This window comes from Mauremys mutica, chromosome 10 (genome assembly GCF_020497125.1).
Source record: "Mauremys mutica isolate MM-2020 ecotype Southern chromosome 10, ASM2049712v1, whole genome shotgun sequence".
Taxonomy (NCBI): Eukaryota; Metazoa; Chordata; order Testudines; family Geoemydidae; genus Mauremys; species Mauremys mutica.
This window is the reverse complement of record NC_059081.1, coordinates 58,545,139-58,571,539: the sequence shown is the minus strand read 5'-3', so window position 1 is coordinate 58,571,539 and position 26,401 is coordinate 58,545,139. Positions and strand designations below refer to the sequence as shown.

Sequence of the window (26,401 nt, the reverse complement as noted above, 5' to 3'; positions counted from 1 at the left end):
CGGGGGGGACTTTGGGAGGGAGGAGGCTGAGCAAGGGTGGAGTGGGAGCTGGGGTCATAGTCCAGGCACCAGTGCCCCTCCCCACACTTTTAGGGAGCTTCCAGGGCTCATGCCCAGCCACCCCAAATGAAAGAATCACGTGCCACCTATGGAATAGCCCATTCCATTTTCTTTTTGTCTCCACTCTTCCATTGGGACCACTTTCTTCTCCCCAGCATCACACCTATTGCTGCCTCTGCACACCAGATTTAGCAAAGAATGCCAAGAAAGAGCATTACAGTAGAGTGAAAATGATATGATACTGTCCAATGCTTCTGGGAAAACAAACGCTGACAGGAGCAGCAGCACATGCACAATCCTCCCCTGTGGGAATCACAGTAGGATATTTTAAAAGAGGATGAAAATGAATACCTTGATCCTATGCCAAATTATCTCTTAATCTTAGATAATTATCATTAGCCTTCTCTGAATATATATATTCCTTTTAGCGTTAATATTAAAAGATCAACAATCTTCAAAATATTTGAATATCTAGGAATTCAAAGCTTTTATCCACAGGATTTTTGTACTTTTTTCTATTTATATCATCATCACTTTCATAAAGGCATAGTTCATGATACTAAGCCTATATCATACTTTCATTAGTAACAGAACAACAAACATCTTTAAGGAGGACCTCAGTTGAAAGTCAGCAAGTGTGAAGCATCTAAATTAGTTGAATGAACATACTTTTTACAACACCAACATACTTTTCCTTGAAAGTGATTTTGTGAAAAGGACACACTAAAGTAGACGCACGGGAACGTGGATGCATGAATTCAAGCACACTACCATGATATTGGTCTACACTATGCTCCGTAGCAAAGAATTTCCTGTGAAGAATTTCCACTAAACATCTACATGTAAGCAGCTGTAATCTTAGCTCCTTCAATTCCAGGAAATGATTACTACTAACAGGATGCATTGTTTAATAGACAAGTGACCTTTTGGGATAATTAACTCTGAACTTTAAAAAAAAATCATTAAATTGTAGAACATAAAATTGTAAAATTATTAAATGCATTTATTTTGCTGGCCCACAAAGATGCATGTCTTTATGAGAATCTGATTAATACTGCAATAACATTCCCATATTATAACCAACCCAAAAGTGTTTATAACTGTTTGGTAGCAATAAGATTAAATAAAATTTCCAAAACTGGAAGAAAACTACTCTTAATTATAAAACCATAAATAGGCACTAAGGGCTCAAAATCTCAAGTTATTCCTTATCCTGAGAACCCCATATAAAGGTAGACTGCTAAGCAAACTAGCCTATAAATAATTAATCCCAGCAACACTCTGGTATCTATAAATATTACTTTACACACAAAAACAATGCAATATCAATAATAAGGTTGCAAAATCAAGTACTCAAAGGTTCAGAAATGTCTGTTTGAAGGTTATCTGTGCAACATTAAATTGGCCCCTTCTGCATATGTATTATTATACAATCTTTAATTACAAAACAACATACTATTTAAACAGAAACCCTGCCCTCATTCTGTGCTCCTGATGGATGATGCTCACTTAATGAGCAGCTACTCAATGTTTGTTCTCTGCTCATTGTTCACTGTGTGACCCCAGATCTTATTTACTGCACCTTATTCAAACCCTACTATGAAGAATTATTTTCTTCACTGGCTTTCTTATGGTGCTCATCACTATAGTATCCGAATACTTCACAAACATTAATTTATTTATTTTCATACCACCCTGTGCGGTGAGCTAAATTCCATCTAAGCTGCGCAGCTATCAAGGACCGCACAGGCAAGGAGAGGCACCTCTCCCCTGGCCCAGGGCTGATGCTGCTGCGAGAGAGGGCTCGAGGGAGTCCTCTCTCCCCGCCACAGCCCTGGGGCAGCCTGCACCCCAAATTCCTCATCCCTGGGCCCCACCCCAGAGCCCGCAGCCCCAGCCAGAGCCCTCACCCCTCCACACCCCAATCCTCTACCCTAGCCCTAAGCCCCCTCCCGCACCCCAAATCCCTCATCTCCAGCCCCACCCTCAGCCAGAGCTCTCACCCCTCCACACCCTAACCCTCTACCCTAGCCCTGAGACCCCCGCACCCAAAACCCCTCATCCCCAGCCCCACCCAAGAGTCCACACCCCCAACCCGAGCCCTCACTCCCCCACACACCCCAACCCTCTGCCCCAGCCCTGAGCCCCCTTCCACACTCCAAAGACCCCAACCACGCCACTCATCACCTCCATATTGGTGGACATAAAATTAATTCCACACATGGATGTAAAAAAATAGAGGGAACATTGGAGGTGAGATATTATCCCCATTTTACAGATGGGGAACTGAAACACGGAGAGATTAGGGTCAGAGTACACACTAATTTTAGGTGATCAATATGAGACACCTTGGACTACATTTTCAGAGGATTTAGCGTTATATTGCACTTTATGTTCAAAGCACAGTTCCCACTGATGTCAGCTGCATCTGGGACTGCTCCGCACTTCTGCAAATAAGACCCCTGTGTCTCAAGTCAAGTGTGATGCTATATATATATATGAAAGATGACCATTTGTATCATTGTTGATACTACTGTTACACAATTGCAACAAATCCTGTACAAAGAATGTCATGTAAAGTGTCAATGAAAAAGTTATGATTTGCTAAATATGATTATTTTGTTTATGCATGTATCATCTTTGTATCTGAAGTTATGAATATTGGCTATGTACTTGCATCTTAAACCTGTGTTGTATTCCTGGGTGACACCCCTCAAAGAGCTATCTAGCCCTAATGTAAATTCTATGTGTTGATGGCCTACCAAGGACACTTCACTCTTACAATGGGCCATTGAGGAAACTCATCCCATCCAGATAGCTCTTCCTGAGGATGCTTCACACACCAAGAAGCCAATGTCCACCTCCTGTAATTCAGCAAAATATGTAGGAGCATGCCATATGCTCATGTGACTCTGGACTCCATCTTGGGTTAGTAAATTTCCATGCACAGGGCAAAAGATATAAAAAGACACCTGAGGCACCTCCATGTTGCCTCTTCCCTGCTCTAATTTTCTGGACTGTGAATTTACAACTAAAAGGAGAATCTTGAACTATGGGCTGAGAACCTTCCAATCGTTTGGAAGTTACCAGAGAGACTTTACAAGCCAGCAGTCTATTCCGTCACTGCTACAAACCTGATATAAGGACTTTGCAATCATATTTATATATATGATCTATTAACCATTTATCACACATCTTGAATACTGTGTGCAGATGTGGTCACCCCATCTCAAAAAAAGATGAATTGGAAAAGTTTCAGAAAAGGGTAACAAATGATTAGGGGTATGGAACGGCTTCCGTATGAGGAGAGATTAATAAGATTGGGACTTTTCAGCTTGGAAAAGAGACAGCTAAGGGGAGATATGGTTGAGGTTTATAAAATCATGACTGAGAAAGTAGATAAGGAAGTGTTGTTTACTATTTCTCATAACACAAGAACTAGGGGTCACCAAATGAAATTAATAGGCAGCAGGTTTAAAACAAATAAAATGAAGTATTTCTTCACACAACATACAGTCAACCTGTGGAATTCTTTGCCAGAAGATGTTGTGAAGGCCAAGACCATAACAGGGTTCAAAAAAGAACTAGATAAATTCATGGAGAATAGGTCCATCGGTGGCTTTTAGCCAGGATGGGCAGGAATGGTCTCCCTAGCCTCTGTTTGCCAGAAGCTGGGAATGAGCAATAGGGGATGGATCACTTGATGATTACCTGTTCTGTTTATTCCCTCTGGGACACCTGGCACTGACCACTGTCAGTAGACAGGATACTGGGCTAGATGGACCTTTGGTCTGACCCAGTAGGGCCACTCTTATGTTCTTATAACTCTTTTCTTTTCTTAATAAATCTTTAGTTAGTTTACTAGGGATTGACTGGCAGCATGATATTTGGGTAAGATCTGAGATTCATACTGACCCAGGGATGTGCGTCTGATCCTTTACGATTAGAAAGAACCTCACATAAGGTGAAATGAGTTTTCAATAACCTCGCACTATATTAGATTGTGTTGCCTGGATGAGAGCCAAGGGCTGGAGTATCTAAAGGGGTCTGTTTTCACTTCTGATTAACCAGTGTGGTACTGCAGATACTGTTTCATTATGGGTTTGGTGAATCTAATTATAGAGCAAACCACCAGATTTGGGGATAGTCTGTCCTATTTCTTACAATCTACCCTATGGGTGGCACTCTCATTGTGGCCCTTCCCAGGCACCCAGTCACATCAAGCACCAGAAAATGAGGAACACACTATTTGTGACCACCTACAAGACCCTGATTCACCCCAAGATCAGGTCAACCCTGTGCACTGAATGGGAAAGGGGCCCTGTGGGAAAAAGTAGGATATGAAAATATAACGAAAGATTGTATCATAATGCGTATAAACAAGGGGGCCAAATTAATGTTGCACAGGCAGCCTTAAATTTTGGCATTTCCTAACTTAAGGGCTTGACATGGGAACCTTAATAATATTCTTTTTAGCATTAGGTTATTTTTGTGTATAATGTTCTAGGTTTAAAAAAAAACTGAAAATACAGAAAATCCATCAAGTTATATTGTACTGACAACCACATGGATCATCAGCAGGGTGAGAACCTTTAGATACACCACGCAGACTTAAGCTGAGTAACTAATAGTAGTAGGAGGCTGTCGTCCTCTATGTAGGCCAGTAGTAGAGGGGGATAGGATACTTTGCCAGGAGGCTTCACAGATATCTGCTGACAACAGCAGAATAGTGAGACTCAGGAATTTTTCTTGGGCCCATTCTAGGCTCTGTAGGGAAGTGTGTCTAATGGGCACAGTGTCTTCTGTCCATTTCCCCCCAAGCTTGATCCCCTTCTACCTCATCTTCCAAACTGTTCCTGTCCCAGTTCCATCTCTTCCCCAACCTAGCGTCTCATCCCAGTCCCATTCTCCACACCCAGCCAGTCCTAATCGCCACTTCTCAAGCTTCTCATTCCAGTCCCAGTCTCCGTGCCCTGCAAGTCGTAGTCTCGCTCCTCTAAACTCCCCATCCCAATCTTAATCTCACTCCTTCAGACTCTCCATTCCAGTCTCCTTGCCCAGCCAGTCCCAGTTCCTCTCCTCCTGGCTCCTGACTCTCCCCATCATCCTAACCTCCACCCTCATACATGTTCACCATCTGCGTTCCCTCTCCAGGCTCACCAGTCAACCTCCCTCTATGGCTCCTTGTCCCAAACCTCCCCCATGCTCCAGCTCCTTGTCAAATCTGTCTCCCCCTCATCTCTTTCCCTCTACCACACTGGTTCTCAGTCTGTCTATTTAGCCAGCCAGTCCTAATCTCCCCCCAGCTTCTCATCCAATCTCAATCCCTTACCCCCACCCAACACCTCCCAGTTCCAGTCTCTTTTCCCAGCCAATCCCAGTCTCCTCCCTCCAGCTGCCAGTCTCCTGGCTCATCTAGTCCCAGTCTCTTCCTCTGTCTTCCAGTTTCCATGCCCAACCAGTCCCAGTCTCTGTCCCTAGCTCCCAGTCCCAGAAGTCTTGCTCAACCAGCCCTTGGCTCCTCATCCAACCTCAGTCTCCCTCTCACATACTGGCTCCTAGTCTCCATTTCCTACTTTGAGCTCCCAAGCTCATCCCCTTTCCCAGCCAGTTCTAGTCTCTCCTTTCCAGCTCCTTGTCTCAATCTACTCTCCCTCCTCCTGCAGGTCTGGCTCTTGTCCCATGTGCATTTGAATTAGACAGCTTCCTCCTTCATGCAGCTTTTGCGGGGGGGTGGGGGGGCTTTAAGAGCACAGGAAACACAGGCTCTCTGCCCTCAGTACAGGGGCCTGGAATGCTCACAGCAGCACAGAGTTACAACTGCAGGGGAAGTCCTGCTCGGGCCTGTGCCGGAGTGTACACAGTGTGGACAGAATCATCAGATAATTTAGCTGATAATGTTTTATTAGTCTTTACTGAATGTGTGAACTGCAATTTTTCAAAAGTTTAGAAGTTAGTCAAATTGGAGCAGATTTTCATGGGGAAAGCAAATGTTATATCCCTTACACAAAAGCCAACGCCCCTTGCCAAATTTGAAGTCTCTTCTCTGATGAATGGGGCTCTTAGAACTTCTCAAATATTTTTTTAATATGGGGAAAACAACATATTTTCACTAACCTTGTCTTGGAAACAGCTGAATTGATATGTTTGTTTTAAAAAAAAAAATCCAGCCCAAGGCAGACAACCACCATGGAAAATTTCAGCTCAAAAAGTTAAAGTTTGGCAAAGTTATAAGCAACTGAAAATAGGGTCTTATAATGGGAAATGATGGACAACCTGAATAACTGGCAGTCCTACCAGCCTCACCTATAATACAGTGTTCAGCTACACTACAAGTCCCTAATTAGAGTTCTACAAGGGACATATCACACTTAAAGTGGAGTTTATTATAATGTGAATATGCCAAAGAGTAGTATGAGCCTGAAAATTCAGTTGGCTATCTAGTATTTCATATCTATCCCTTTCTTTTCAAATGAGGATAGTCAGTCACGTTGCTGAGGACAAAAAGGTTCTATATTATCGACTAGCATATGTTGCCCTGAGAAGTACTTGCCAGTCACATGCAGTAGTTTTATTCACAGGAACAGATGCTTCACGCCTGGAATACTCAGCTGTCCTGCATTCTCTGCTCCATGACATGGGACTGGCCAAGGAAACAAATATATGAAAAGATGGTAGAATACTGTCATTCCCAAACTGAAGCTAATTTCCTTGTTGAAAAGTAAAATTTGAGAATTATCACAGAAATACTGAAATGTATGACTTTCAAGAGGGAAGGGGAAGAAATCATGCATCCTTGAGACATTTTATCATCTTCTCCTAGGGAAACCCTGCAGACTTTAAAATTAGTTGCATGTGGTAGCTGAATATGGCTAGGATCACATGTGAAAGAAGTTTTTTCTACCTTCCCAAGTTGCTGCTACATGGGACCTTTAATAATTAGCCTTTACTGACAATGAAATCACCCAGACTTTGTTTCCTTATAAAAATTCATTGTGGCTAGTTTAAGGAAGAGGCTAATTTACATGAAGTAAATCCAGAAAAACTGCTAGAGTGGTTTAAATGATTGAAAGGCTCTTATGTTTGCTTTCTACTCAGAAGTTTAAATAATATTTTTATTTGCATTGTGGTAGCACACCGCTACCTCGATATAATGCCACCCAATATAACACAAATTTGGATATAATGCAGTAAAGCAGCGCTCTGGAGGGCACGGGGCTGCGCACTCTGGCGGATCAAAGCAAGTTCGATATAACACGGTTTTACCTATAACACGGTAAGATTTTTTGGCTCCCAAGGACAGCGTTATATCGAAGTAGAGGTGTGCCTAGTCTCAGCTAGGTGGGGCCTTCATTGTGCTTGGCACTGTACAAATATAGTAAATGACAGTCCCTGCACTAAAGAGCTTTCTGTCTAAAAAGGAAATAGATTCTCCTCTACAAACAGCATTCTGGGGAATAAAAAGCAACTACAAGCATTGGCAATACCAATAAATAGTGGTAGAGAAATGAGTGCCTGTTTTGACTAGGTGTGACGAACTGGGAGGTATCAGTACTAATCTTATTAATATTGTGTGTGACTTGGTTTCCCTGTTCAATTTTGTATTGCTGCCTCCTTGAACTCAAAGGATTAAGTCAGATAGGGTTGGCCTAGGCAGGAAACTGAAGTTAGGACTAAGAGATAAGACTGTCACAGGTACACCTTCAAAGCAACTAAGAGAACCCTGGGGAACTATTACTGGGAGATCCTAAAGATGAAAAGATCCTGACCGATTAAAAGGTCCCCCTTCCCTTCCTACCAGGAACAACTGTTCAGCATATAGGAAGGCTAACACAGAAACTGGGAGAAAAGAAGGAGCTGTAGGCAGGCAGTCTGTTTCTAAGATGGGCCAAGGCATCTAAGCCTGGAGCAGCTGAAAGGCCAAGTAAGATCCAGGCCTCTTTTTGTGTTATTTTTAATGCATGTCTCTGAATGCTGTAATACTGGTGTTAATACGAAATAATACTGTTTGAAGAAGCTGTGTGGTCACTGTGTATTAACTACTATCATAGCTCCTGTACAGAAGTCAACAGCAGGATCCAAACCCCAGATGGACCTGCTGAAGTAGTCATGGTTGGTACTCAGGGGGCTGTAACTAAGGTCCTGATCTAAGAATGGCAGAATTGCAGAATCCACCCCAAGAGAGATGAAGGACTGAGGGCTGACATCTGTGGGGTGCATTTAATGAGACCCAAGGAAAGGTTGACGAGATGGCAGCAGCCCACTCCCTCCTGGACCCAGCTGCCAGGGACAGGGACCAAGCCAGCCAGAGCCCCCACTCCTCTCCGGCACCTTTCCGGCTCGCTTGACCCCTGTGGGGAGCAGAGAGAGTGGGCCACTGCCACCTCCCGAGTGGGGCTCTCGCAGGCAGAACTATACCGTCAAGGACTGACTCTTTCAACAGAGACTGACACCTGTGAGGCCAAGTATTCATGCTTGGTTATAAATTATTGATGTGGATTCACTGTGACTGGGGATTTTCTAAACTTTTTAACCCCTTTGGTGGACAAAGCTGAGGATGGTCTCCCACAACTGAGGGATTCCTGCATTTTGGAACCAGAAAGTTTAGACACAACACTTTCTGAAATAAATTTTAATATACTGGCATTTTCAAATGTTCACCAACAGACACCTGAACATTTCATGACTATGCTGGATGTTTGTGTCAGACCAGGATGCAGGAACATCTTGTCATATTTTGTTATTTGAATATTTATCATTATTCCAGTTTCAATGTTTCTGGATGGAGAAGATAAACTTTTAAATTGTGTCTGTTGTCTGCTTACTAAAGCTAATTTGATAGGGATTTCAGACTCATTCGTGTCAGGACATGCTCTGACAAATTAACGTTCTCTGCAATTATTTTGTACAATACCAATCATAGGTATGTGATTTTTTAAAAAAGTTAAAACAGAAATATCAGAAGTTATTTTACAAGAATCCAATTTAAAATACTTAAAACATGAGTCATGTTTTCATTAATACCACAGAAAGTCAACTGCATTAGTATTTGATCAACATGTCCTCTTCTCCTGTCTATTCAATACTGTGTGCTGCATTCACTCCTAAGGGAGGGGAAAAGGAAAACAATGGATTCCAATGTTGACACTGCTACACTTTAAAGATTCTATTCTTATTTCTGTTAGCGATTCTATTCTTATTTCTGTTGGTCAGGCTGAAATCAACATTTGTGGTTGAAGGAGTAATTTCAGGGGAAAGGATTTTTGATATTGCAACCATGTGTGAAAGTCAGAAATGAAAATTAAAAGAAAACAAAAACTTGCAAACAACATTATAGGGCAGAATTGCTACATGTTGGTAGTTGATAATAACAGAGATGATCAAAATATTATACCTAGTTACTGGTACAACTACACTTCTACTTCGATATAATGCTGTCCTTGGGAGCCAAAAAAATCTTACCGTGTTATAGGTGAAACCGTGTTGTATTGAACTTGCTTTGATCCACCAGAGTGCGCAGCCCCGCCCCCCGCCTCCCCCGGAGCACTGCTTTACTGCGTTATATCCAAATTCGTGTTATATCGGGTGGTGTTATATTGAGATAGCTGTGTAGTTATATTTATAATAGGACAAGTAGAAGGAGGTGAGGGAAGAGCATGCAGAATAGCAAAGGAAGAAGACATGGTTGTTTCTGATAGGAGCTCTCCAAAAATAGTCTCTCTGCCTCTATATAATTCCCACTACCTATCTCTCTTGGAATCCCCCACTAGATTGCAACAATTTGAAAGCAGATTAAATTTTTGGTCCAAAATGACTTGCCTCTTTAATTAATAAGATTTTAAATTAGAAAGGCCAGAATGGTAAAAGTTGTCCCCCTTTGCAGGGCATATGCTATTTTTGGGTGCTCTTGTGCCATTAAGGCACGAATCTGTTTTGGGAACTGTATGAAGACACTTTCACCTCATTGGAAGCACCAGGTAGCAGTATGCATCTTTATACCACTAGTCATTGAAGGGGCACATGTGACTAAAGTAACACATACTAGTACACAACTAAGTTTATTCATTAAACTGTTGATATTATTTTGACATTTGATGTACAAAACAAAATTTCAAGAATCATCACTTAGAATCCTGTGTTGTATTTTATTTTGTACATTGTATTTTATTGCTCAACACAAGAAGGCATTTTAGTAACCACTTGTTTCCTCACACACATGCTTGTAGGTTCCATTGTGTTAGCACCAAATGTAAATTCATCAGGATTCTTATTACAGGCTAATCTTCCCTGAAAAAGTATTGTCTCCGTCAAAGAAATAATATTTTAGACAAAGACTATCTGAAATATTGATTTATGGTGAAAAGCCTTAAATTACTGGTGATCTTAAATGTTGTTGCACTTTAAATTGACGCAAAACCTTGCCTAGCAGGATGCCATTAATAGCACAATGTGATATGAAGCATGGGAAAGAGTCCAAAAATTAGAAATTTTTCATTCCTCACCTTTAGCCCAGCTTCCAGGAGGATAGCACTTGGCAGTTTTAGGAGCACTGCAGAAGGATTCCAAAGGAAGCTAACCCCGCTTTACCAGAAAAACAATCAACTGTATAAGGACTGGTGTACACTAACAAGATAAGTCAATCTAAGTTACATTAGTTAAGTTACATAACTTATGTAACTTAAGTTGAAGTAGCTTAGTTCGGCTTACAGTGGTGTCTACTCCACCTTATGTCGATGGGAGATGCTCTCCCGTCGATATAGCTTGTGCCTCTCGGGGAGGTGGAGTACTGAAGTTGAAGGGAGAGCGTTCTGCCATCGACTTATGTCTTCTCTAGACCTACTGCATCGATTGCAACAGCACCAATTTAGCCAGTAGTGATGACAAGCCCTAAGAAGCCTATTGTGGAAGAGAATTGGAGTTAAAAAGATTAAATAAACAGGAGACTCCAAAGGGTCAGAGTAGTGGAGAAGAAAGTGTTTAGAAAATTATAACCCTTTCCTGCCTTTTAACACAAGGGGAGAAACAAATGTGAAAGTTGTTTGAGTTCTGATTTATATTTTAATATGGCTTACATATTGCAGTATACCAGAAATGTGAGAGTTCATATTTAATATGAAAGTCATTGGGAATATTTCATTCACATTAGTTCATGCCCCAAATACTACACATTTATATTAATGAAAGTTATTTGGATTTATTCTGTTTTCACTTTGCAAAGTAGCAGTTTCAAATATTTGGCAATTACACAAAGCCATCTTGTGAATCCAAACCAGTGCCAAAACTGCAATGATTGGCAGTACCATCTCAATTTCAAAATGATGAAGCGACTGAGAATGCAGACAGCTTTAAATCATTTAACTTCATTACAAGATGCTGCTGATCTAAAATAGCATCAAACACTAGAAGATACATTCCTCTGTTGTTTTCTGAATCTGGATATGTTTTAGTCCTTCACATTCTCATTCCCATCTTTAAGAAAGTGATTAGTTAGAAGTCTGTGTTCTACCCCTCTCTAAGGCAGCGCAGTGTGCAGACTGCATTATCAGCACTGATAGAAATGCTAGCCTTTTTGGAAAACAAGATTTCTGTGCACTGGTATCTCAGTTGCTTACTGAAGTATCAATGGGCAACTACTTTCAGGTGAAGAACAGCGAAATAGTGCAATATGGATTTGTCAAGAAGTAAAAACTTGTTATATCTTTGGCTATGTCTTCACTATAGAATTAACTAAAGTTATCTACATACACTTGAGTTAACGTCTCTCAAAAGTTAGCCTAGCTCAAGTGAGAGTGGTCACACTAAAATAACACTCGAGGCACACAGAGTGACTGGATTTCTACACAAAGTTATTGTGTTAGCAGCTGACAAACTGTAGTCGACATCTCCTGATGAGCCAGCCAACCCAAATTTTCCTATAGAACATAACATGTATTCGTTATCAAATTTAAAAAAATATTTTTGTCTGTACTTTCTGTGATTCCCAAATTCAAATTGTTAACTTTGGCATCATCTTACTACTCCAATTTTTTGGTATCTTTTTTTTTTCCTTAACACTACTGCTTCCATTTTACTTTCTTTTTCCTACACAACTTAAATGTTTGTTGTTGATTTGACACAGAAGCCTGTTTACTTCCTTTTTCAAACTGCCTGTGTTCTATTTCAGTGTTCATCTTATGAACACATTTGTGTGTTGTCTGTTCAGTCAACTGTAAATCCATGGTATTTGAATAAAGCCGTTGACAATTGTTTTAAAATTTGTAACACTAGCTACTCCAATAATACTTAATTTACCAGATTTTAAAGAGGAAATTCATAATTTAGGACTCTATATTACAAATTTAAGGCAAACGTAGGTCTGAATTAAATAAATAATACACCTGGCTTACAAAGCTGTAGAAGCCTTGAATATTTCATTTTCCTATCTATATATGGCCTTATTCACCAGTTCTGAACCAACAGTAACCTACTTATATAATTTAACTTGTCCTACTATTTTCAATGCAACATTGCTATTTAACTTACCTTTCATCAGCTGTTTTATAGAGGTTGTTTGTTTGGCTGGCTTTTGCTATCCTTTTTGTATGTCAACTCTAGGTACAGAATGTCCCTGGAATGTTGTGTTCAGGATCTCTCCTTTTTCCTAATCCCAGGGCTGATAGATGATCAAGCCTCTTTGCACTATGCTCCTGCATTGCACTATCAATGAACAGCAGCAGGAGTTTTGTCAGGAATGTTTTTAGGGGCAGGTGAGAAGGGTGGTTACTGTCCACTTCCAGAGGGGCATCTCATTTCTTTTCCATGCGGCTGTTCTTTAATTTTGTTTCTCAGCTGCTGGGTGAAGGAGGGTTTCTGGCAGGGGCCTGAAAACCTTTTCTGCCTCAACAGGGAGAACACCACGGCCAGCCCTGAGTTACGAGCACATAGCATAAGAACAGACTCAGATATTCACTTAAACTAAGTAAAATAAAATGCTCTTTTTCCTTTAGTCTATAGTCAATGTTTTTGTAGTTTTATACTACATGGAATCTAGCCTTGGTATCTTTGGTTGGACTGGGAGGGAGGGGTGAGAGTCTACCATCACCTAGGGCTTATCTAGATGACTAGTTAGTGCACAGCCAGCTAGGGTATAAATCCACAGAACACTAGTGTGCCACATACAAACTGTCCCTAGGGGCCCTGCTACTGCACATTAAAGTTCTTTAGTGCACTTTAATCTACTCTGCTTTGAAACAGGACTAGATTAAAGCGCACCAGAGAACTTCTAGTGTGAGGCAGCAGGGTCCATATGGACAGCTAGTGTGTGGCACGCTAGTGTGCTGTAGATTTACACCACAGATTGTCACACACTTTGTCTAGACAAGGCCTAACTTTCTCCCTCAAATTCTATCAGTTCCTGTCCTCTGTGTGCATATTGCTATGCACAAGGCCAGCATAAGGATTTGATGTGGGGGGGTATCAAGTGTTTTGAAATTCTTTTTGCCCATCTCCCTCCCAAACTTAACTGATCATTTTTATATTAAAAACAGAGTGGAAGAAGGAAAGTTCTTGGGTCCTAATGTAGAAATGGAAGTCAGCTACTTGCACTAGGGTCCATGCATAGTTACCAACAATTCTGCAAATAAGCAGCTAGACAGAGCTTAAAACCATAGCAACAGGAGAGATGTGTGTCCAGTCTGGTGAATGTTAGCATCTACAGAATCTGATTCTCCTCTCACATTGGTGAGAATCAGAAGTACAGGTCTGTCACATATTAGGCGCATTTAACATGCACGATTTCAGCTTTACGCTGTTGGCAAAAACAAGAACAAAACAAAAAAGAGAGAAAAATAACAATTTAAATACTGTTTCTGTAGTGCGGGCGATTCCGCCCACCATTACACTCAATGTAATTTTGACTATATGCGATTTTCGCTTTACGCACTGACAGCGGAACGTAACCCCAGAGTAAGACGAGACAGACCTGTAACTTCATAGAAGTGTTAGAGGGGAATCAGGTACACATGGAACTTTACACACTTTAATCACTACATTATCCCTGTGGGATAGGGGTTATTTCTCTTTTTTCTAGACAGAGAAACAAACAAAAAGTTAAATGGCTTCCCTCAGGCTACAGAGTGTGTCAGCATTCATGCAATGATCAGAATGCATGTGTGTCCCTCGACCTCAATCCTGCGGCTAGTCTGGTACACCAGGTTTCCTCTCACTCCTCCACACTTTCCACCACTCCAAGGCCAGAGGCTTTTTCAGGTTTTGAAATGCAGGAGCTGACTGGAAGAGAACTTGAAGCAACCACGGTGCCACCAGTGACAACTTGCGTGGCACCACCCACAGCTGTGAACTGGTTTGGGATGACCTCTTAAAAATCAAGGGAACTGTGTATGGGTTTTACAGAAGGCCAGCCCTCAGCAGCTGTAACAACACAGGTGCCAACTTTCCCACTCCACCCTTTCCCCCAAGGCTCCACACCCAGGCCCGCCACCACTTCACCCCTCCCTTGAGCACACTGCATTCTCGCTCCCCGCCCCCCCAGGGCCCCCTGCACACCGCAAAACAGCTGATTGCAGCAGGCAGGAGGCACTGGGAGAGAGGGGGAGGTTTTGATAGGGGAGATGCCTGTGGGGTGCACCCACAGAGTCAGCGCCTATGCCACAGGATCTTTAAGAAAGATAACCATGAGACTATAACACTAATTAACAGTTTACATTTTAAAAAATATATTCACAGCAAAAAGAGTTATAGCCATTTAAAAAAAAAAGTTCAGATTAGTCTTGATATTCAAAAGGGGGTTTGGAAGAAATCACGCTGTAACACCGGATTTTTCATGCTCCAAATTGCACATATTTTATTATAGTGTTGCATTCATATAGCACTGATAGCAAGGGTAACATTTTCAGAAGTGCCTATGTGACTTAGAAGCCTAGGTCCCATTTTTTTCAAAAATGACATATGCACTTAGAAGTCTAAGTCTCATTACAAGTCAACGAGATATAGGCTAAGTGCCTAAATCACCTTTGAAATTGGGTCTCAAAATTTTTACCCCTAATCCCATTTTCTTATAAGAAAGCTAAATAAACAACTCAAAAAAATTTAACTTGCATTTTATTAACAGAGATAAAACTGAAAAAGGTATTTCTGGTACATAATTCTTCTCAAGTCATTTTACATAATCTTGAGCCAGAGGGCCATTTCAGGGCACCCCCTTGGGGCATAATGCAGCCCTGCAGATGTACTGCCTTTAGCTCCCTCGTCTGGCTCTTGTAAAATCTCACTCCCAGACCAGAATACTTAAAGTAAGATACCCCTAGATGGGGTCTCATTTATTGAGCTTCTTACAACATATCACACTGTTCCTTCATCCCTCAAGTCCAGCCCTTCTTCCCTTTGATTCGGAGATCTCATCGTTTTCTTTCTGGGGTCTGTTTGTGATACTTCAGGTATATTTCTGCTCCTTAAGTCAGAGGTCTGGGCTGCTCACTTGCCTAGGTTTCCCTCTTTAGGTAAGGAGTCCCTCCTTCTGGGATCTGTGTGGGATAACTCCAACCAGCTGTGACCTTCACTCAGCTTCGCCAAGCTGTCCCCTCTCAACTCTGTCCCTTCTCCCTAGACAAACAGGCAAAGCAGGCTGGCCTCCTCTCCCCCACTTTACCTATCTGTAGTGTTCTCTTTTATCTCCAGGCATGAGCTGATTTAACCACATAACTTTCCTGTTATGTGGCTATACTAATTTTCCCCACCTCAGGAGGAAGGCTGACTGTGCCACAGAGGGGTGGGACCCATTACCTCTTAAAGGGTCAGTCACCCTCTGGCAAAGCCATTGCCCGGGGCTTTGGAAAGTAGCATACCATAAAATACAATCCTTCACTGGCAGAGGACTAGACCAGCTGACCTAATGTTTTTTTCCATATCTGATTTCTATCATTTTACGCAATAAGAAAGATGATGGAAATTTGTACAGTAATTATTTCTAAAGAGGCTGTATTGTGAGACTGTAACAAAAGTTCTCCAAATATAGTCTAACGATTCAGTATTTACAAGAAGATTTGACTTTTATTTAAAAACATTCAGCTGTGACTGAACTAAGACATTGGTATAGAAAGTAAGAACTAATCTAGTTCTATGGATTTCCTTCTTCCTCCTTTGCGTCTTTTATAATACACATCTACTGATTTTAACATTACATTATCACAGTGCAAAATAAAAGGACAAGTGTGTAACAAACAGATATGGTAGGTAAGTATCAATCTATTCAATATATAATTTCTGACTATATCAGGTTTACCAGGAGTGAAAAACCCCTTCTCACACATTAAACACAAGATTATCTCACAGTAACTGTGCATGACTGACATTCCCTCACACAAACATTCACTGACAAAGAAAAATAGTTAAATGGTTTGCAGCAACAGATTAAAGCGCCTGGGGAGGGAGAGTGTTAACAATACAAAATGGATTTTCACTTTTTTTATAATCCTATTTCAGCAGTTATTTGCTTAATCTTATAATACAGTATCTTTAGCTTTCCCCAAATTATAAGAAAGTTACAATTTATACACTGTACAACTACAAGTTCCATAGTCATACAGGGTCCAGCTAACATTTCCTGCATGGAAATGCCTTGGCATAAGCCACACCATCTCTTTGTAAGAGGTTGTCAATCCAAGAGTCTACGCCCTGTGCAGAGGCCTCTAATGGCCTGTATCAAAATTATTCCCTGGAGCGAAAGAGAAGTCAATTACTGGAAAGCAACTGTAAATGAAAATAAAATTTTAATGGTAAAGCCATAAAATACAATATTGTAGACGTTTCCAATCACATATTGTGTTTAACTACACTCATTTAAGGTATGTATCTAATATTAATAAATTAATGAAGAAAAAAGCATAACTGAACACTATTAACTCCGGACTAATACCCTTGTCTTCTGTAATAATCTTGGAGCTTAGTTCAGCTTCAGGTTTTTACCACTGGTAAAATGTTTGAAATATTGTTTGTGAGTGTCTGTGGGTGTTCATAAAAGATGAGGTGATTTATGAAGGGACATGGGTTTAAACTGTATTTCCTGTATTTTGATGGTTTTGAGTTTTACAGCATTGTGCCTTGGCAGCCCTAACTGTTTACATAGCATTTTTTATATTTGAAGAATATATAATTGCAATCCACACAATTATATCATGCCTGCTCCCAAAGCCAGAAAACTTTAGTTGATCATAACTAGAATGGACACGCTTGGAAAGAACAGGCCAGGCAGAGGGATGGAAGGAAAAAGGGAATACACTGAATACAGTTACAGGGTGAGTCAGAAGGCTGTCTCATGGATTTTTTTTAAGGTTGTGTGCTCAGACAGAATGTCTGAGGAGCTCCTAGAACCACAGACCACTTCAGGACACAGCTATCTCTGGAGGTCCATGAAGTATTTTACCTTTGCATGGCTTTCTTCATGACCATCCAATCCAGCTTTAAATCCTTAATCCTCCCACTTCACCAGCACTTCCACAGATTTTGAAAGAGTTCCCCTGATACTATGGCTGCCAACCTGTAGAATTTATTGTAAACCTCGGTTTCTACAGAGCTCTGAAAGTGGAAAGCCCATCTCCTACAGACCCCCTATGATCCTCAGGAGAGGTTTCCATCCTGAAGCCTTTACTGTGGATGACAATTGGTAATATGGTTGTTGGGTACACTGGGACACTAGCTGAGCCAGCTATGTGAACTTAGAAAAGCTTTTCAGTACTCAAATTAACTTCATAAGAAACAATGTCACTTTCAATAACCTGCTGCAGCATTTCTCAAACCGGGGTCTGCGACAGTACTCCAGAGGGTCTGCTGGCCCTGCTGATCAACTCCTCCCTCTCCCTTCCAGTGCCTCCTGCACACCGGTGAACAGCTGTTCAGCAGCATGTAGGAGGCACTGAGAGAGAGGGGGCGAAGCAGGGATGAGACTGCTGGCCCTGCTGAACAATTCCTCCCCCTCCCTCTCAGTGCCTGCTGCATGCTGCTGAACAGCTGTTCCCCAGTGTGCAGGAGGCACTGGGAGGGAGGAGCACAAGTTGAGGGAGGGAGGGAGGGGGAGGATTGAGCAGTGGGGCTAACAAGCCCCCTAGGAGTTCCCTTGGTTCCCAGTTGTGCAGGAGGCACTGGGTGGGAGGGGGAGGAGCAGGGACAGGGCACACTTGTGGGAGGGGGAGAAAGAGGCAGGGAAGAAGAGGAGCAGGAGTGGAGTAGGGGCAGGAAGAGGTGGGGACAGGGTGGGGCCTTAGGGGAAGGGATGGAGTGGGGGTGGAGTCTGGGGCTGAGTGGGATGCCTGGGGGTCTGCAAAAAAATTTTAAATCAAAATGGGGGTCCTCGGGTTGCTAACGTTTGAGAACCGCTGAGCTACTGCATTTTGACATCCTATTCTGACATCCCTACTTCAATGCTTAGCATTTTGAATATGTTTTTCAATGTCTCCGATTGTGAAGTGCTCAAAACTGGAGCCAGATTTTCAAATAGCTCAGCTACCATATACAATATCTAAATCAGGGGCAAATTTTCAAAATTGCTCAATGCCGAACAGTTCTTTTTATTAGCATTATTTGTATTACAGTAGCACCTAACAGCCCCAATCGTGGATCACACTAGGCACTAACAAAATAAAAAGACAGTCCCTGCCCCAGAGAGTTTACATTCTCAGATAGACCGACAGACAGGGGAGTACAAGGAAACAATAAGATCACATTGGTCAGCATGATAAGCACTTATATCAGCACACCAGCAGCCTAACTTTTGTCAAGTTTATTGTAGGCATCACAGCAAAGAAGAGTTTTAAGTAGAGACTGGAAAAGAGGATAATGGAGGTAGTTTGTGGATAGTCATAGAATATCAGGGTTGGAAGGGACCTCAGGAGGTCATCTAGTCCAACCCCTGCTCAAAGCAGGACCAATTCCCAACTAAATCATCCCAGCCAGGGCTTTGTCAAGCCTGACCTTAAAAACCTCTAAGGAAGGAGATTCCACCACCTCCCTAGGGAACCCATTCCAGTGCTTCACCACCCTCCTAGTGAAAAAGTGTTTCCTAATATCCAACCTAAACTTCCCCCACTGCAACTTGAGACCATTACTCCTTGTTCTGTCATCGGCTACCACTGAGAACAGTCTAGATCAGGGGTCGGCAACCGGTGGCTCGCGGCTCGCCAGGGTAAGCACCCTGGCGGGCCGGCCCAGTTTGTTTATCTGCCGCATCGGCAAGTTCGGCCGATCGCGGCTCCCACTGGCCGCGGTTCGCGGTCCCAGGCCAATGCGGGAGGCAGGAAGCCGCGCGAGCCGAGGGATGTTCTGGCCGTGGCTTCCTGCCTCCCGCATTGGCCTGGGACCGCGAACCGCGGCCAGTGGGAGGCGCGATCGGCCGAACTTGCCGACGCGGCAGATAAACAAACCGGGCCGGCCCGCCAGGGTGCTTACCCTGGCGAGCCGCGAGCCACCGGTTGCCGACCCCTGGTCTAGATCCATCCTCTTTGGAACCCCCTTTCAGGTAGTTGAAAGAAGCTATCAAACCCCCCTCATTCTTCTCTTCTGCAGACAAAACAATCCCAGTTACCTCAGCCTCTCCCCATACGTCATGTTCTCCAGCCCCCTAATCATTTTTGTTGCCCTCCGCTGGACTCTTTCCAATTTTTCCACATCCTTCTTTGAGGACCAAAGCTGGACAGATGAGGCCTCACCAAAGTCGAACAGAGGGGAATGATCACGACCCTCAATCTGCGGGCAATGCCCTTACTTATACAGCCCAAAATGCCGTTAGCCTTCTTGGCAACAAGAGCACACTGTTGACTCATATCCAGCTTCTTGTCCACTATAACCCCTAGGTCCTTTTCTGCAGAACTGCTTCCGAGCCATTTGGTCCCTAGTCTGTAGGACTCTGCACTTGTCCTTGTTGAACCTCATCAGGTTTTTTTTGGCCCAATCCTCTAATTTGTCTAGGTCCCTCTGTATCCTATACTTACCCTCCAATGTATCTACCACTCCTCCAAGTTTAGTATCATCTGCAAACTTGCTGAGGGTGCAGTCCACACCATCCTCCAGATCATTAATGAAAATATTGGACAAAACTGGCCCCAGGACCGACCCTTCGGGAACGCCGCTTGAAACCTGCTGCCAGCTAGACATGGAGCCATTGATCACTACCTGTTGAGCCCGACGATCTAGCAAGCTTTCTATCCACCTTACAGTCCATTCATCCAGCCCATACTTTAACTTGGTGGAAAGAATACTGTGGGAGACCGTATCAAAAGCTTTGCTAAAGTCAAGAAATAAACACATCCACTGCTTTCCCCGCATCCAAAGACCCAGTTATCTCCTCATAGAAGGCAATTAGATTAGTTAGGCATGACTTGCCCTTGGTGAATCCATGCTGACTGTTCCTGATCACTTTCCTCTCCTCTAAGGGCTTCAGAATTGATTCCTTGAGGACCTGCTCCATGATTTTTCCAGGGACTGAGGTGAGGCTGACTGGCCTGTAGGTCCCCGGATCCTCCTCCTTCCCTGTTTTAAAGATGGGCACTACATTAGCCTTTTTCCAGTCATCCGGGACCTCTCCCGATCGCCATGAGTTTTCAAAGATAATGGCTCTGCAATCACATCCGTCAACTCCTTTAGCACCCTCGGATGCAGTGCATCCAGCCCCATGGACTTGGGCTTGTCCAGTTTTTCTAAATAGTCCTGAACCACTTCTTTCTCAACAGAAGGCTGGTCATCTCCTCCCCATGCTGTGCTGCCCAGTGCAGCAGTCTGGGAGCTGACCTTGTTTGTGAAGACAGATGCAAAAAAAGCATTGAGTACATTAGCTTTTTCTATATCCTCTATCACTAGGTTGCCTCCCTCATTCAGTAAGGGGCCCACACTTTCCTTGACCTTCTTCTTGTTGCTAACATACCTGAAGAAACCCTTCCTGTTACTCTTAACATCTCTTGCTAGCTGCAACTCTAAATGTGGCCTTCCTGATTTCGCTCCTGCATGCTGAGCAATATTTTTATACTCCTCCCTGGTCATTTGACAAATCTTCCACTTCCTGTAAGCTTCTTTTTTGCATTTAAGATCAGCAAGAATTTCACTGATAAGCCAAGCTGGTCGCCTGCCGTATTTACTATTCTTTCTACACATTGGGATGGTTTTTTTCTGCAACCTCAATAAGGATTCTTTAAAATACAGCCAGCTCTCCTAGACTCCTTTCCTCCTCATGTTATTTTACCAGGGGATCCTGCCCATCAGTTCCCTGAGGGAGTCAAAGTCTGCTTTTCTGAAGTCCAGGGTCCATATTCTGCTGCTTTCCTTTCTTCCTTGTGTCAGGATCCTGAACTCGACTATCTCATGGTCACTGCCTCCCAGGTTCCCATCCACTTTTGCTTCCCCTACTAATTCTTCCTGGTTTGTGCGCAGCAGGTCTAGAAGAGCTCTGCCCCTAGCTGGTTCCTCCAGCACTTGCACCAGGAAATTGTCCCCTACACTTTCCAAAAACTTCCTGGATTGTCTGTGCACCGCTGTATTGCTCTCCCAGCAGATATCAGGGTGATTAAAGTCTCCCATGAAAACCAGGGCCTGCAATCTCATAACTTCTGCTAGTTGCCGGAAGAAAGCCTCATCCACCTCATCCCTCTGGTCTGGTAGTCTATAGCAGACTCCCACCACGACATCACCCTTGTTGCTCACACTTCTAAACTTAAGCCAGAGACTCTCAGGTTTTTGTGCAGTTTCATATTGGAGCTCTGAGTACTCATACTCCTCTCTTACATACAATGCAACTCTCCCACCTTTTCTGCCCTGCCAGTCCTTTCTGAACAGTTTATATCCATCCATGACAGTACTCCAGTCATGTGACTTATCCCACCAAGTCTCTGTTATTCCAATCACATCATAGTTCCTTGACTGTGCCAGGACTTCCAGTTCTCCCTGCTTGTGTCCCAGGCTTCTTGCACTTATGTATAGGCACTTAAGATAACTCGCTGATTGTCCCGCTTTCTCAGTCTGAGACAGGAGTCCTCCCCTCTTGCACTCTCCTGCTCGTGCTTCCTCTCGGTAACCCATTTCCCCACTTACCTCAGGGCTTTGACCTCCTTCCCCTGGTGAACCTAGTTTAACGCCCTCCTCACTAGGTTAGCCATCCTGCTTGCGAAGATGCTCTTCCCTCTCTTCGTTAGGTGGAGCCCATCTCTGCCTAGCACTCCTCCTTCTTGGAGCACCATCCCATGGTCGAAGAATCCAAAGCCTTCTCTCTGACACCACCTGCGTAGCCATTCATTGACTTCCACAATTCGACGGTCTCTACCCAGGCCTTTTCCCTGCACAGGGAAGATGGACGAGAACACCACTTGCGCTTCAAACTTCTTTATCCTTCTTCCCAGAGCCATGTAGTCTGCAGTGATCCGCTCAAGGTCATTCCTGACAGTATCATTGCCCACGTGGAGAAGCAGGAAGGGGTAGCGATCCAAGGGCTTGATGAGTCTCGGCAGTCTCTCTGTCACATCGTGAATCCTAGCTTCTGGCAAGCAGCAGACCTCTCGGTTTTCTCGGTCAGGGTGGCAGATACATGACTCAATCCCCCTGAGGAGGGAGTCCCCGACCACCTCCTTCTCTTGGGAGCAGTGGTCGTGGAACCCCTATCCCTAGGACAGTGCATTTCATGCCTTCCAATCGGTGGCGTCTCCTTCTGCTCCCTTCCCTCAGATGTATCATGTAGTCCCACACTCCGCATTAGTACCTGTGGAGAGATCATGAAAACAGTTGCTCACTTGTATCTCCATTGCTGGTAAAGGGATGCTCTTCTTTCTTCTTCTGGAGATCACATGCTGCCCAATTTCTTCACCGTCCCTCTGTCCCCTCTGCGCAGCCTGCTCTGATTCTTCAGAACGTTGTGCCCGTAGAAACCTATCCTGACATCTGTCCAGGAAATCTTCATTTTCTCTTATGCAGCGCAGGGTCGATACTTGTTGCTCCAGACCTTGAACCTTCTCTTCCAATATGGAGACCAGCTTGCATTTTGTAAAGACAAAGTTAGGAGAAGCACCTTCCAATCATGAGCAGCAGCATAGGAGAAAGCATGGAGGTGCTTGTTTGAAAATTTAACAGGGTGCCACAGAGGCTGACATGATTGGCCGATCAAAGGCAGAAGTCAAGAGATCTTCTGACATTTCTGGCTTATACCTGCCAAGACCTTTCAAATAAACCTTTGTGAAACCTCCTGGAAAATAGCAAGTTAGCATGTAGCAAAAAAAGCATTAAATTAATTTTAAAACTGTTTTAAAAATCTCCCATACTTTAATCAGCTTCTTCAAATAATATCATGTTTGTTAAAAAAAAAAACCCAACCCCTTCATATGTATGTATGTAATAAAAACCACCAGTGTTTTTCAAGAGTTAACAAAATAGTCAGAAGTTCATTTTTGTAAAAACCTAGCCTACATGTTTCACTGTGAAGTTTCTTAGGCTGGAATAAATAAGTCTCTTATTGTCTGATCTCCCATGGTCTTGGAAACTTACTTTACAGGGATTGACTGTCGTATTTCTAAGCAATTCTTCATTTCCTCCATCATTACTCTTGCTTTATGTTATAGTCACTAAAAAAAGCTGTAGTTTTTAACAACATTTCTGGATTTATTAATTCCAAAGAGGGAAGCAGCTTGGGTGCAAATTGCAGTCAACTCTTAGGAGAGATATCAGGGGAAAAGTTATGAATATTTTTTATTCCACTCTGATTTCTTTTAAAGCAAGAAATGAAACATAAAACAGATTAAAAAGAACAGGAGTATTTGTGGCACCTTAGAGACTAACAAATTTATTTGAGCATAAGCTTTCGTGGGCTACAAATAAATGTGTTAGTCTCTAAGGTGCCACAAGTACTCCTGTTTTTCGCGGATACAGACTAACACGGCTGCTACTCTGAAACCTGTCATAAAACAGATGATAGTTACAAAAAATATAATGAGTTAACACTATGGCTCCAATATTTATATATCATAAAAAGTTAAATTTATAGTGTTGAATTTCATTGAATTTAGTTTCATAATTAAAGTTTGAGACATTTTGGATGTATTTGCTACTTTCAGACAAAGTAATCAGAATAGGTCAAAAACCCTGAAATGATAATCCTTATTAATTTAAGATGAGGTATAGTGTGTCATTAAGTTTTCCAATTCAGAAGGCCACTAAAACCCCAGCTTGAAAATCAGTTTTTCACTTCTACATGTGGAACCAGTTATACATGATAAATTGCTTATGGAAAAAGTTCAGTTTGTCTCTTTCTCCATCTCATACAATGTGACAAATACAGCAAATTATTCCCAACTCTTACCATAGGGCCATGCTAAAATGCTAAACAATATATGGTCCCAAATAAATAAAATAAAATAATTGTATTTAAGACAGGCTATGAGTGAGAGATATCATGTTGTCTATAAGCTCTGGAAATTATCCTCCTTTTTTCTCTTTATTAGGAGAAAAGGACCATTTTACTAAATAGAACATTGCACATAATCAATTCACATGTACATAAAGGAGTAAAATGATCCAAGCGCAATTAATCCTTTTGAGTTTTAATTTGTTTTACATTTAACCTTAAAGTTCTGCTTCCCATTAAAACTAAATAGGAACATCTATCTAGTCTTGAACCTGGAGCAGGTGAGTGCAGTATTTTCAGTTAGTGGACCAAATCCTTCACTCACTCAGCAATATTTACATTTACTTCAATGGAGTTTTGTCTGTCTGAATAATTATTAAGCAAAGACTTCTGTTTATGTTTAGTCAAGATGGTGGCAATTCCAAACCAACCCTGACATGAAGTCAAATACTGTAAGGCAGGATGCTTCCATGATTAACAACTGAGAAGAATTCAGTTCCAAAAGAAACATCTCCTGTATTCTAGGTAGAACATGGATACACAGCACTGTTGATTCTAAAACAAACACTCTTATATTTTAAGTCGAAATATTAGCGGTTTCAGTCAAGGTGCACCAAAGTGCTCTCCACTGTTTGCCCTTTAAGAATGTGAATGTGTGTATATATAGACACTTATATTAACCTTGCAAAACTAAAATGTACCAGCTCAAACACAAAGTCTACTCACCCATTCCTTTCTATGATGTTTGATAATAAAGCAAAAAACAATTAGAGTTTACATACCTGGGCAGATAGAACTTTTGAAAATTAGAAATTTTTGTAATGAAAATCTTAGAACTCATGTTAAAACATTTTTTGCTCAAATATACACACAATCCATATTATACAGTTATTACCGGGAAACAACATAGTTAATGCACCTAAAGATGAGATTTCCCAGAAGAGTCTAAGGGAGTTAGGGCCCAATTTCTATGACCTCTCAACAGGATTTGAAGACTTAACTCTCATAGTTCCCTTTGAAAATCCTAGCCTAAATTTAGTCCCTGGCAGTCATTAAACAATACTTCTGCATGATTTAAACCAAGATGGTACTGTATCAACTTTTTTATTTTTTTTAAATACACACACGCTACTGTTTTGCAATTCTGCCAAACGAGAAGTAAATTAGAATCTGAGTCACAAACTTTTCCCAGTGGCTGTTGTACATTCATTGGAGCTGGAAAAGACTGAATTCCTTATCTTTGCCCTGGACTGGAGTTCAGGGACTTTTTCTGGATATGATTGCCAGGCTTCTGTTTATCTGAGCTGTCACAGTGAAGTATTTGCTAGGAACAACACAGGAAGCCTTGCAGCAATGGGCAAAGTAAAGCAAAGTACTGGTATCTCTCTCAGAACACAGATGTGACAAACGTCTTGTAGAAACTCAATTATGATTTCAGTATATATAAAGATATCAATGTAAGGGTTAGTTATGGGAAATGTATTATAAAATATACATTTAATTTTCCAAAGGCAGTTCCACCAGACTCTTACAACCAAGTCTTTTTCCTGAAAGCTTCTTCAAATACCTTTAAATTAGTCAAAAGCAGTATATATACATATACACACTATGATATATATAATATACATGTATTTTACAATGTATTCCAAAGAACTCCCCTTCTGTGGCAAATATGTTCTACCATCATGACTGATGAGGAAATTTTGTACCATCCTAGTGGACAATGTCCTAGTTTCAACAGTACACACTTTTTTTTTCATCCTGATGGGTAGACTACAGCAATGTTATCTTGAAACCCTCAGGCTTGACAGAAGTACAACTGGAGCAGAAGGCAGTAGCCTGCCTCTCAGCAACATGGGATATTGCAAGCACATCAAACCTGCCCTCTCATAACTCCCCAGAGAATACTGGGTCAACTTCAAAGTAGTAATCTTCAATGTATTTAATGATTTCGTCCCATAGTCTGGGATCAACACT

The 26,401-nt window shown here is 42.1% G+C and overlaps 1 protein-coding gene across 1 annotated transcript in view; it reads right to left on the bottom strand.

Moving 5' to 3' along the window:
- The window catches only part of BMPR2 (bone morphogenetic protein receptor type 2), a 169,416-nt gene that overhangs the window by 62,983 nt on the left and 80,032 nt on the right, over positions 1 to 26,401 (bottom strand). The window lies entirely within an intron of this gene.